The sequence below is a fragment of the Schistocerca serialis genome, chromosome 6, assembly GCF_023864345.2.
Source record: "Schistocerca serialis cubense isolate TAMUIC-IGC-003099 chromosome 6, iqSchSeri2.2, whole genome shotgun sequence".
Classification (NCBI taxonomy): domain Eukaryota; kingdom Metazoa; phylum Arthropoda; class Insecta; order Orthoptera; family Acrididae; genus Schistocerca; species Schistocerca serialis.
Genome location: NC_064643.1, coordinates 368,293,348 through 368,305,871, shown reverse-complemented (window position 1 = coordinate 368,305,871; position 12,524 = coordinate 368,293,348). Strand labels below are relative to the sequence as shown.

Here is a 12,524-nt window from a genome sequence, read left to right as displayed (position 1 = left end):
CTTGTTGCAGCGGTGTACCGTAAGTCTGTAGGAGAACGTAGCGTTCCAAAGGATTGGAAAAGGGCACAGGTCATCCCCGTTTTCAAGAAGGGACGTCGAACAGATGTGCAGAACCTATATCTCTAACGTCGATCAGTTGTAGAATTTTGGAACACGTATTATGTTCGAGTATAATGACTTTTCTGGAGACTAGAAATCAACTCTGTATGAATCAGAACGGGTTTCGAAAAAGACGATCGTGTGAAACTCGGCTCGCGCTATTCCTCCATGAGACTCAGAGGGCCATAGACACGGGTTCCCAGGTAGATGCCGTGTTTCTTGACTTCCGCAAGGCGTTCGATACAGTTCCCCACAGTCGTTTAATGAACAAAGTAAGAGCATATGGACTATCAGACCAATTGCGTGATTGGATTGAAGAGCTCCTAGATAACAGAACGCAGCATGTCATTCTCAATGGAGAGAAGTCTTCCGAAGTAAGAGTGATTTCAGGTGTGCCGCAGGGGAGTGTCGTAGCACCGTTGCTATTCACAATATACATAAATTACCTTGTGGATAACATCGGAAGTTCACTGAGGCTTTTTGCGGATGATGCTGTAGTGTGTCGAGAGGTTGTAACAATGGAAAATTGTACTGAGATGCAGGAGGATCTGCATTGAATTGACGCATGGTACAGGGAATGGCAATTGAATCTCAATGTAGACAAGTGTAATGTGCTGAGAATACATAAAAAGATGGATCCCTTATCATTTAGCTACAATATAGCAGGTCAGCAGCTGGAAGCAGTTAATTCCATAAATTATCTGGGAGTAGGCATTAGGAGTGATTTAAAATGGAATGATCATATAAAGTTGATCGTCGGTAAAGCAGATGCAAGACTGAGATTCATTGGAAGAATCCTAAGGAAATGTAATCCGAAAACAAAGGAAGTAGGTTGCAGTACACTTGTTCACCCACTGCTTGAATACTGCTCACCAGTGTGGGATCCGCACCAGATTGGGTTGATAGAGGAGATAGAAAAGATCCAACGGAGAGCAGCGCGCTTCGTTACAGGATCATTTAGTAAAATCTCGAGAGCGTTACGGAGATGATAGATAAACTCCAGTGGAAGACTCTGTAGGAGAGACGCTCAGTAGCTTTTGTTGAAGTTTCGAGAACATACCTCCACCGAGGATTCAAGCAGTATATTGCTCCCTCCTACGTATATCTCACGAAGGGATCATGAGGTTAAAATCAGAGAGATTAGAGCGCACACAGAGGCATACCGACAATCCTTCTTTCCAGGAACAATACGAGACTGGAATAGAAGGGAGAACCGATAGAGGTACTCAAGGTACCCTCCGCCACACAGCGTCAGGTGGCATGCGGAGTATGGATGTAGATGTAGAAAGTCAGTAGCAGCAGCAGGTAGTCCGTCCCCGGTAGCTGAGTGGTCAGCGCGACAGAATATCAATCCTAAGGGCCCGGGTTCGATTCGCGGCTGGTTCGGAGATCTTCTCCACTCAGGGACTGGGTGTTGTCCTAACCATCATCATTTCATCCCCATCGACGCGCAAGTCGCCGAAGTGGCGTCAAATCGAAAGACTTGCACCCGACGAACGGTCTACCCGGTGGGAGGCCATAGTCACACGACATTTACATTTAGCAGCAGAAAGCCCTCGGCGCCGAGCCAGTTGGCCAGCATTGCTCTAACTCATTATGTGTCATTCTGTGGGCTTCCCTGTGAGCCTCTGCTAACAAAGCCCCGTTATGGATTTGCAATCGGGATTCAATAACATAGTATTTGTTAGATGGCGTGATACTTTGCTCCAAAGTGTAAGCCGTAAGACAAAAAATTGCCTACTCTTGTGATTATTGCAAAATTCCGGTAGTTTATGCAGAACCCTCCACCTTGTGGATTGTTTGCAGATATGAAGATAGGGAATCCACACTGCGGAAGGCATTTCACAAGTCACAAAACCTACTTGGAAGATCACGTAACCGTTTGGTTGACGGAATGCTGAATAGCTCTAAGATCTTGGTTTGCACATCAAGAACGACTACTACTGTCTTGTTTTGTGGATGGAGGTTTGTTTCTTTAAGAGAACCAGCAAGCAGTTGCATTCCTAACAAGCGAACTGGTTCCGACTGCTCCCCAAATAATATCAGTTTGTATGGTCAATAGGAACTCAATCGTCAAAAGGTAGTTCTGTTCTGATCTGCAGTAGAGTGTACGTTTTGGTGCAAACTTTCATCCAGAGTCGAGCAATGGCAGTATAAAATGTATCAGGTGGACTCGCTTACGTAACAGCGTCATGAAGCCTTATGCGCACAGACTCGGAGATACGTGTATTAACCTTCCGGAGACTACACCAATGGAAAATCTATTTAGAACTGCATAGCAGTCCTATTTCTTCCAACGCACGGTACCAAATACCACTAAAGAATGTTTGGCCTCGGTACAGCTATCCATGTGTTGAACCGCCTTTAAGGCGGATCTGTCACTTATGATTATATTCATTCGATTGCTGTGGACCATGTTGTCTGTCCCCGCCTCAGCTAATTCTGGTATGCTTGGGTACATTAACTTCAGTTATTAATAGTGCCTTCCGTACACTTTACCTCAAAGCATTTAGTCTTCATTTGCAGTTAAACTTCTGCAGTCTTGCGTATTTTGTGATAGTCGAAGTATCAGATTTTTTTGTTAAGTGATATTATTATTATTATTGTTATTATAATAATTATTATTATTATTCAATACATACAGGGTGAACAAGAACTCCTCCGAACAAACTCTTGGAGGCGGTAGTATTGACTAGAACAAGAAAAAATTTCGAGGAAACTTGCTATGATCACATGTTTATTTTAGCTACTGTGAGACACACTTCTTCTACTGAAAGTTCTTTGCTTTCCATGTTTTGAGAAGTTATATTACAGGCCAAAACAAGAAAAAAAGGAATAAATTCTAGAGCTCAAATTTACTAGATATCTTTTTCTTGTGTTGCTTCGTTCCACTACCACTGGAAGTTTGTCGGTGGAGTTCCGGTTCACCCTGTGAAATTAATTTCATTACCCTACAGGTTCGCTCTGATCTGAGAAAGAATAAGATTTCTGAGGGAAGAAGTGTTCATAAAAAGCCCACATAAATTCGAATGACGCATTACTAAGCAACGAAGGATAATGTTTAAGCTCTGATAAAGAGTGTAAGCTCATTTATTTCTGATCAGTTAGTGAAACTTGTACTTTAATATTTCTCATAATTAAATCTCAATTGTATGATTTCTTGAATAATGAATATTATGAATTTAGTCCAAAAATGTCACTCACAGTAACTTCTTTTCATTACCACGAAAATATATCTTCTCACATATATGCCACGTGGTCTTAGTCTCATACTATCAGAGGGAAAATCTACTTTTCTTTTACCGTATGGGAAACAAAAATTAACAGAATTTCTCCTCATAACTAAGAACGCTCATTTTTTTCTTCAATAATGTTCAAAATTCGAAAATTCACTTCTTACTGAACAAAATGTTCAGAAATTATTCTGTCTTCTCGTTTTGCGATACATACAACAAATATGCAGGATCGAGAAGTTGACCCGGTGGAAGCACAGTCTTATGACGGACGTTACGTGCAGTCTGTCAAAAGTTCAATCCACAAGCCACTATCTTTTTCTGACAGGGAGGAGGGGGGGGGGGGGGCGGATAGGTCATTTTGTTTAGTATATTGGTGCCTTGACAACCAAAGTAGGTTCATCTACGCTCCTTACCGCTATAGCTCAAAGACTTTCTGCGATACTTTCATATCATGGTCGTTGTTGTCTCGCCATTTGCACTTAACGAATCTGGCGGGATTACGATCTTTGCCAGTGAAAGTGATCTAATGAACTGTGGAGTCGGCGCGAGTATCCTGACTCTGCCATAAAAACTGATGTGTGTTCTGATGGAGAGAGTATTACCGCCCTTTTTGGAGTCACGGCAAAAGGTGTTACCTACGTAACACTGATGAGGTGTTATCTACTTACACTGGTGAGATTCAAATGGTTCAAATGGATCTGAGCACATGGGACTTAACATCTAGGGGGATGGGTTGTTTGGGGAAGACCAGACAGCGAGGTCATCGGTCTCATCAGATTAGGGAAGGACGGGGAAGGAAGTCGGCCGTGCCCTTTCAAAGGAACCACCACAGCATTTTCCTGGAGCGATTTAGGGAAATCACGGAAAACCTAAATCAGGATGGCCGGACGCGGGATTGAACCGTCGTCCTCCCGAATGCGAGTCCAGTGTGCTAGCCACTGCGCCACCTCGCTCGGTCTTAACATCTGAGGGCATCAGTCCCCTATAACTTAGAACTACTTAAACCTAACTAACCTAAGGACATTACACACATCCATGCTCGAGGCAGGATTCGAACCTGCGACCGTAGCGGTCTCGCGGTTCCAGGCTGAAGCGCCTAGAACCGCTCGGCCACAGCGGCCGTCCACTGGTGAGACACAAAATATCATGTCCAACTGGTTAACGGCATATCGGTCTACTTATGAACGCAGTACAGCGGCGATTCTGCGTGGAATGGATTCGACGGATCCTTAGTATATATCCAGAGATATGCGGTACCAAATATCTACACACAGGTCATGCAATTTCCGTATGTTACGAGCCGGCGGTATGAGGGCGCAGAACTGGTGCCCGATAACGTCACAAAGCCGTTCCATCGTTTTCAGGTTAGACAAAACTGGAGGCAAAGCCATCAACATGAGTTCACCACTATGCTCCAGACTACTGCAGCACTGCAGCACGAATAGTTACGCTACTGAACGATATCATCACCTTCGGGGAAAACATCAAGCAAGGAATATGGGTGGCCCACAATAACGTTCACATAGTCCACAGCCGTCATGGTAACTTTGGTTACTGCAACACTGCTATGAAAACAAAGTGAATGTCTTCCAAAACATAATACTGTCCCAGTCGGCCTGTGTGTTTAGCGCAGTGCATATTTCAAGCAGCATGGATGAAGCAGTATCCGAACACGAACATCGACCTGACGTAAAAAAAAAGTCAAAAAGGCACTCCCCTGACGAGATGACACGTTTCCATTGATGAGCGGTCCGATGCCCACTACATCACAAACGACGCTGTTGTTAGCACAAATTGGGAAGACGCAGGGATCATCAGCTGCTCATCCCCACGTTCAACAATATTCGCTGGGCAGTATGCTCTGGAACACTTTTACCTGCACGAACGCTGTACTCTGTCATCACATCTGTAGGATCTCGCCACCTGTCCTACTTCACAGAGTGGACAAGTCTCAGACCGCCACTTTCTGTGAAGCGAAGTGGCGCCTGGCAGTAAGAATCCGCCCTTTGCCAACGAGCTCTCGTCAGTGGATTTGCCCATTTGGGGCCCCCAGGTGGCACTAGTCATAATGTTTTGGCTCAACAAGGTTTGTGCCACTGGAGTGCAGCGTTACTGTGACGACAACTTTCGCAGAAATTCTCTTATTTCCCACTGAGTTATTGTTGGTTCAAGTGGTTCTGAGCACTAAGGGACTTAACTTCTGAGACCATCAGTCCTCTAGAACTTAGAACTACTTAAACCTAACTAACCTAAGAACATCACACACACCCATGCCCGAGGCAGGATTCGAACCTGCGACCGTAGCGGGAGTTATTGTTGTTTATGATATTTTTCCTACAGTATATTTTACATCAGCTGACAGCTGCACTATATTGTACGAACACAAGATACAAGGTGTGATAAAACTTTTGCGTTTCTTACTGTTATGTTTTCGATTTCTTTAAAGGCAAAGAGAAAAGGTGAAGCGTTAGCCCAGCGTATAGCCTGTTCCTACCGTCACGTATTTTTGTTTTTCAGATGTTGAGAAACGTAAGATGTTTTTATTGTTCCTCACTAAGAGGAAGGATTCGCGCTCTGCTAGTTATCATAGCTCGTAGTTGCAGACCGCCATTTTGGGCGATGTGAATAAGTGAGGAGTATGTATTTTCCATGTGCATCGAACAGAAGAATATGGTATTATTTTATTAACTAAAAGGTTATATGAGTTATTATTTCAAGTAGTACTGTAATTAGAAGAACTGAAGCACACCTGTGTACTTCGGAAAATTACGAATATCCGATTAACGCACGGTCAAGATTTTGTAGGTGGATACGGTGATCTGACATAATATTATTCATGGGTAAGCATAAACCTACAACAAGAGAAGGGCAATTTCATTTATGTGGAACTAATATGAAAAGATTCTTTACCCGTTTATAGGCATAGCCCAGCTTATTGTGCGTGTGCGAGTGCCGAAAATTAAACTCGTTCATTCCATATATCTAAAAAACATTTTATTTTTTGTTATTCTATTTTTTATTATATTATAAAGGGTTACTCGGAAAGTAATTTTCGACTTCGTATAAAACATAAACCATCACAGCTTTTTTTTCAAAGAGTTTTTATTTAATTCCTGCTCTATTTATTTACATATTTTCTACGTTCATTCAAACATTTATTATAACGTTAGTTTTTTTATCCCTAAGTCATAGACGTGTGCCACCTGTGAGATAACCAGTCATTAACTGTGACTTTCAGTTCTTATCTGTCGCGAAGGGCTTGCCGCCGAGAAACTCCTTTAGGCTGGCGCAGTGGTTAGCACACTGGACTCGCATTCGGGAGGACGACGGTTCAATCCCGTCTCCAGCCATCCTGATTTAGTTTTTCCGTGATTTCCCTAAATCGTTTCAGGCAAATGCCGGGATGGTTCCTTTGAAAGGGCACGGCCGATTTCCTTCCCAGTCCTTCCCTAACCAGAGCTTGCTCTCCGTCTCTAATTTCCTGGGTTCGATTCCCGGCGGGGTCAGGGATTTTCTCTGCCTCGTGATGGCTGGGTGTTGTGTGATGTACTTAGGTTAGGTAGGTTTAAGTAGTTCTAAGTTCTAGGGGACTGCTGACCATAGATGTTAAGTCCCGTAGTGCTCAGAGCCAGAGCCGTCTCTAATGACCTCGTTGCCGACGGGACGTTAAACACTAACCACTACTACTACTACTACTACTACTACTAAACTCCTTTAGGTAGCGGAGCAAGTGAAAATCGCTCGGTGCCAACTCTGGACTCTACGGTGTGTGTACACTCTGTTGCCATCCAAAAGATCTGATGAGATTATGGGTATAAATGGCAGAATGGTGTCCGGCATTGTCAAGCAGTAACAAAAACCCACACGTGAGAACGCGACGTCGCTTACTTTGTACTGCGCGTCGAAGTTAAGTCAGGGTAGCGCAGTAAGCGGCTGCGTTTATTTGGGTCCATTGCTGCATAAACTCGACTAAAGAGACTCTATGTCTGTCCCAAAACACGGTTGCCATAACCATTGAGACTGCTGCTTGGCCTTGACTTTGACTGGTGACGTTGTACGTCGCTATTCCATTGACTGACCTTTGGAATGTAGGGAACTGTTTACGTGTTTTTTTCTACAGTATGTTCAATGTCAGCTAACAACCACGTTGTATTATATGAATGCAATATACAGCAAATGATAGGATGGAAAACTGTGATCTTACGTGTTTTTTTCTACAGTATGTTCAATGTCAGCTAACAACCACGTTGTATTATATGAATGCAATATACAGCAAATGATAGGATGGAAAACTGTGATCACAGGCCAGTATAACGCTAGTCCGCAAACATTGGAAACCGGTACATCGTCGACAGCACAAGCACCAATAAACGAAGCGCAGTTCTTGGGAGAAAACCAAATATCGTAGCAGCGTTCGTTGTCGTTGAACCTGTTCTGCTGACTGCGATGCTAAACGAAGCAGGCATAGAAGCTTGGAATGCTGACGTAGCTGTAGTGGCGCCCTTTGATCCTAGATACGCTGCAGTTGGCCTGTGTGACAGGGCATGGCCTATGACTACGTCACCTCATTCTTGTGTGGTGCGGTAGGACCATTTGGCAAGAGACTGCCCACAACTGCACAGTCTCTCTGGCGGATATGCATGGATAGCGCCACCCGGTACTAAAGCATGGAAACCAGGCTATCTGGTGCCCTGGGACTACTGTTGTAACAAACATACTGCGTAACACAAGCCACTGTGCTCATTCCTAGCCGAATGACATACATGTGCTGAACTTCCCTCGTAATTCGTTGAGGTATTGAGAAATAGGTGGACAATAATGGACGCTGGTTCTTCAGAACAGAATTCCGCGTCACGTGAAAGACACTCGTCTCACCTCTGAACAGCTGCCTAAAAAAGAGTGTATATTTCGACCAATGGCCGTAAGAGGTCGGGAAAGATCGGTAGAGAGGCCAAAAGCCCACGCTGAGGCGGGTTAGTAAAGCCCCTGGTGCATGCATGCATTGTGCTCTGCAGACGCTAATGCAGACATACGGCGCTGCGCCACGGTACTGCCAGCAAACGCCCACCCTCAGAAAGAGCGCAGCGGTCGCAGCCCGGCATATAAATGAGGCCACAGGACAAATGAAAATGCAGTGGATTTTATACTCGCTGAGTATTAAAACGTCGCAGCGAAATTGCATCACTGTCTGCAGTAACAGTTGTTGGAGCAGTGCACCGTCACTATTTCAGGAGTAATGCTTCCTACGTCTTTTCAAGAAAACCACAGCAAGATGTGCCATAAATTTTTATACTGCGCCGTACTAAGTACGTATTTGTAGCCTTCAAATATTATGTAATCACTACGATTGGCTAAGCATTTATTGCAGTGTCGGACAAGGGCCCGCACAACGAATTTGCGCCAGCGATCTTTGCGTCCCTCCACTCCCCCCCCCCCCCCCCCCCCCAACACCACCACCATCATTCTACTCACCATTTAGATTCTCAACTTCATCACTACTCCTTCATATCTCTTACACATTAAATAAATACATAGTAACATAATTACGAGGGTCAGTCAATAAATATCTGCAATTTCTCTCTTATTGTCTTTAGGTTGGCTCTACGATTTCGTGAGCTTGTCGGGAGCTAGATGGCACCGTTGTCTCCTCCTGTGGTAGACTGCACCATTATCCGCCTTGCCTTATTGTGACGTGAAAACGGCCACGCTATTCTCTGTGTGCACCACAGAGGAAGAGCGTTCCATAATCCGTTTTTGTGGTCTGAAGGTATACCACGAGAGAGAGTTCATACAAATCTATCAACACAATATGACGGAATATTTTGTCGCAGCAAAGTGTTTGTCAGTGGTCTGAACAGTTCAGAAATGATCGAACGAGCGTGAAGGATCAGGAAATAGTGGGGCGTCCAGCTACAGCTACAAGTGATACCAATATTCCAACAAGTCCATGCCCTGACTCAAAATAACAGACGAGTGGCCAACCACACACAGATTAGTATGGTTCTGCATATGAAATCACGCATAACAGGCTCAGCTTTCACAAAGTCTGTGGGAGATGAGATCCAAAACAACTAGATAACGATCACAACCGTAATAGTGTGGAAATCGTTTCCAGGTGATGGAGCATCCTCTTTATAGCTGCGATCTTGCTTCGTCGGACTGCCATCTATTTGGTGCCACAAAGAGGCCGTTGATTCAGCTCATATCAACAGGCGAAGGTCGTGGTGCAAACTTGGTTATTGAGAAGCCAAAACCATTTTTTTCCACAGGGTATCTGAAAACTTGAGCGACCATGGACTAAGTGCATTGAAAAGCAGAGTCACTATGTTGAAAAATCGTATCAGTAAAAGTTGTGTACTCTTGTTTGCTACTGGCCATTAAAATTGCTACACCAAGAAGAATTGCAGATGAGAAACGGGTATTCGTTGGACAAATATACTATACTAGAACTGACATGTGATTACATTTTCATGCAATTTGGGTGCATAGATCCTCAGAAATCAGTACCCATAACAACTACCTCTGGCCGTAATAACGACCTTGATACGCCTGGGCATTGAGTCAAACAGAGCTTTGATGGCTTGCACAGGAAAAGCTGTCCATGCAGCTTCAACACGATACCACAGTTCATCAACAGTAGTGACTGGCGTATTGTGACGAGCCAGTTGCTCGGCCACCATTGACCAGACTTTTCAATTGGTGAGAGATCTGGACAGTGTGCTGGCCAGGGCAGCAGTCGAACATTTTCTGTATCCGAAAAGGCAGGATCTGCAACATGCGGTCGTGCATTATCCAGCTGAAATGTAGTGTTTCGCAGAGATCGAATGAAGGGTAGAGCCACGGGTCGTAACACATCTGAAATGTAACGTCCACTGTTCAAAGTGCAGCCAATGCGAACAAGAGGTGACCGAGACGTGTAACCGCTGGCACCCCATACCATCACGCCGGGTGATATGCCAGTATGGCGATGACGAATACACGCTTCCAACGTGCGTTCACCGCGATGTCGCCAAACACGGATGCGACCATCATGATGCTGTAAACAGAACCTGACATTTTGCCATTCGTGCACCCAGGTTCGTCGTTGAGTACACCATTGCAGGCGCTCCTGTCTGTGATGCAGCGTCAAGGGTAACCGCAGCTATGGTCTCCGAGCTGATAGTCCATGCTGCTGCAAACGTCGTCGAACTGTTCGTGCAGATGGTTGTCGTCTTGCAAACGTCCCCATCTATTGACTCAGGGATCGAGACGTGGCTGCACGATCCGGTACTGCCATGCGGATAAGATGCCTGTCATCTCGACTGCTAGTGATACGAGGCCGTTGGGATCCAGCACGGCGTTCCGTATTACCCTGCTGAACCCACCGATTCCATATTCTGCTAACAGTTATTGGATCTCGACCAACGCACGCAGCAATGTCGCGATACGATAAACCGCAATCGCGATATGCTACAATCCGACCTTTATCAAAACGTGATGGTACGCATTTCTCCTCCTCACACGAGGCATCACAACAACGTTTCACCAGGCAACGCCGGTCAAATGCTGTTAGTATATGAGAAATAGTTGTAAACTTTCCTCATCTCAGCACGTTGTAGGTGTCGCCACCGGCGCCAACCTGTGAATGCTCTGAAAAACCAATCATATGCATATCACAGCATCTTCTTCCTGTCGGTTAAATTTCGCGTCTGTAGCACGTCATCTTCGTGGTGTAGCAATTTTAATGGCCAGTAGTGTATGAACTTGGGGACAATTTCAGTATAAAATAAGAAGCTATGAAACTTTCTGATACGCAGACAGCAACTCAACTGGATTAATTTATGAGGGTGCACAGAGAACATTACAACTACTTTTTATCTCTTACGGTCCACACACCATTTAGTTCAGGCTAAGTAACCATTGTGTAGCATGTAGAAATTCGTACCATGTTAAATGGATGATAAGTATTGATTTCGTGAAACCACACACCAAATCAATCCTTGTCCCTTGGCTTAATATTGTTCAGATGTTGAATGTTGGTTTCCGTCTCACCAGTATAGGCATATAGTGATAGAAAGAGAGTAAATTTTCAGTCTTACACTGCGAACACCAGCGGAAAATAAATAATGAGCGCCTTGAAGCAAAAGATCAATATGAAATAACTTATTTTCAAATATTATATGGGTTATAAATTGAATACGTGATTTTCAGTACCTTGGGTACCCTCTTCTAGTTACGATTCAATGGTACAATCGTCCGTAGGGATGCTCACAGAGGTTAGGAATGTAATGTCGAGATACATTGTCTCCATAGTTGTCTCAAATGGTCAAGGGATGCTGCCAGTAATGTAGATTGTTCTAAACACTGTCCCATCAGGCTTCACAGATGTGCAGTGGTGGACAGGTATATGTATGTGGCGGTCAACATCGTCTGATTACATTACGATTAAAGCAACTGAATTCTGTTTACGGACACTTCGCGCGTTGGTAAACTGGTTAAGAATGTTCACTTGACTGCACTAGTATCGCAACGAAAAGGTTCTCCAACACCACGAAGACAAAACCGTCGCCTAGTATCCATAGTGACTCAAAGATAATAATGCCGTAGCTGGTGAATCACAGATTCGCTTTCATCTGCCGAATTCGCTGTGTGCGACTAACATTCATGGAGTTACGAAATGAGGCATTAGGCATGATGAAAAGGCAGCCATGTCTCGATGTTTACACATGTTTAATAAATTTTTGGGCTCCAGGATATTAAACACTCAGGCTAAGTTACAAATAACGAGGCCAGTTGTAATTTGCGGATGTGAAAACTATTGATGAGTAGCAGCTCATAATATTTGAATGTAAGCTGCGGCATGAGATCTATGGGGCAGATCAGGATAACAAGAACACATTGAGGTTTACATCAAATACCGACATTGTAAGATCAGTAAAAAGTAGATGAACAGATGAAGAAGTAAAGTGTGAGGGCGGGTTGTGATTGTCATTTGAATTGTTCAGTCGGTAGAGTAGTTTCCCGAGAAAACAAATGTTAACGGGTAGAAAGGCTGTTGGTAATTCTGTGTATGCAGCCGAATTTCTTTGCTGTTAGATTCGTGGTCGTTATGCGTCGTTGAATACGTAATACGTTTCGCAACTCATTTTGAAACGTGCACTATGGAATTTTGTGAGTAATGAACGCTGTCCGCAATGTATAACCTTTTCC

The 12,524-nt window shown here is 44.1% G+C and overlaps 1 protein-coding gene across 1 annotated transcript in view; it reads left to right on the top strand.

The window, feature by feature from the left end:
- Window positions 1-12,524, top strand: part of LOC126484299 (E3 ubiquitin-protein ligase LNX-like) — a 668,372-nt gene that overhangs the window by 158,648 nt on the left and 497,200 nt on the right. The window lies entirely within an intron of this gene.